This window comes from Crocuta crocuta, unplaced genomic scaffold, assembly GCF_008692635.1.
Source record: "Crocuta crocuta isolate KB4526 unplaced genomic scaffold, BGI_CrCroc_1.0 scaffold115, whole genome shotgun sequence".
In the NCBI taxonomy this organism is placed as follows: Eukaryota; Metazoa; Chordata; class Mammalia; order Carnivora; family Hyaenidae; genus Crocuta; species Crocuta crocuta.
In genome coordinates, this window is record NW_027530575.1 from 4,657,470 (window position 1) to 4,658,946 (window position 1,477).

A 1,477-nucleotide genomic window follows, 5' to 3' on the forward strand; every position below is an offset into this window, starting at 1 on the left:
CTGGTTGGGAGCCTCTCTGGAAGATGTTTGCAGTGGGAACAGATGGAGATCAAATAAAAAGCTGATATCCTGACCCTTGACCAATTTTAACAAGAAGTTGAATCATTCTCCCAGAGGAAGGAGTTCCTATAATGTGTATGTTGGTATCTGGAGAAAGAAAACTAAATCACAGCATTCAAATAGCAGCATCTGATGGTTTTGAGAACACACCAGGAGTTGTGCAAGACAAACTATGTAGATATATGGAGAAAATGTTACATTTTCTACTTATCTTTATTTTTTAATGCTTATTTATTTTTGAAAGACAGAAAAATAGGGAACACTTCACAAATGACAATTTGTGTGTTATTCTTGCATAGGGGTCATGCTAATCTCTGTATTGTTCTAATTTTAGTATATGTGCTGCTGAAGCGAGCACTCTACTTATCTTTAATTTTTATTTTAAAAATGATAACCCCTTTAAGGTGTTTAAGTTGTTCATGCATAAATTGACATGGCAATTGGGGCACCCATATGGCCCAGTCAGTTAGGCATCCGACTTCGGCTCAGGTCATGATCTCACAGTTCGTGGGTTCGAGCCCCACATCGGGCTCTGTGCTGACAGCTAGCTCAGAGCCTGGAGCCTGCTTCAGATTCTGTGTCTCCCTCTCTCTCTGACCTTCCCCTGCTCATGCTGTCTCTCTCTGTCAGAAATTAATAAAACATTAAAAAAATTGATACCTTTTTTTTTTAATAGTTTATTGTCAAATTAGTTTCCACATAACACTCAGTGCTCATCCCCACAAGTGTCCTCCTCCATGCCCATCCCCCCCTCCCCCCACATCCATCAGACCTCAGTTTTTGTCAGCATTCAAGAGTCTCTCATGGTTTGCTTCTCTCCCTTTCCCCCACCATTTCCGCCCTTCTTCTCCCCCTTGTTCGTCCGTCAAGTTCCTCCTAATCCTCCTATACGTGCAAACATGTGATATTTGTCCTTCTCTGCCTGACTTATTTCGCTCAGCATAAAAAAAATTGATACCTTGGGGCGCCTGGGTGGCTTAGTCGGTTAAGCGTCCGACTTTCGCTTAGGCCATGATCTCGCGGTTCGTGGGTTCGAGCCCCGCGTCGGGCTCTGTGCTGACTGCCAGCTCAGAGCCTGGAGCCTGCTTCAGTCTGTGTCTCCCTCTCTCTCTGACCCTCCCCTGCTCAGCTGTCTCTCTCTCTCTCTCTCCTAGAAATAAATAAAAATATTAAAAAAAAAAATTGATACCTTTAAATAATAAAATAAATTGACAAGGTAAGCTTTCTTAAGTCTTATTTCATGTCTGTTGCATTTCTAGTGGAAGGTTTGTGAGAAGAGCAGGATTTCCACAATGAAGGAGCTATCCTTGTGGGTTTGGTGTACTGCTCAACAGTTCATGTGTATTTCCACAATTAAATGGATTTGCTACTTAATCATCAACCAGTTTTAACTAAACTAACCCATACAAAATGGACA

General features: G+C 41.9%; 1 non-coding gene across 1 annotated transcript; it reads right to left on the bottom strand.

Moving 5' to 3' along the window:
- Nucleotides 1–308: 308 nt before the first annotated feature.
- LOC144234716 (U6 spliceosomal RNA) lies at nucleotides 309–418 on the bottom strand. Its single transcript, XR_013336047.1, has one exon. It is a non-coding gene; the product is annotated as a U6 spliceosomal RNA (small nuclear RNA).
- Between the last annotated feature and the right edge of the window lie 1,059 nt (nucleotides 419–1,477).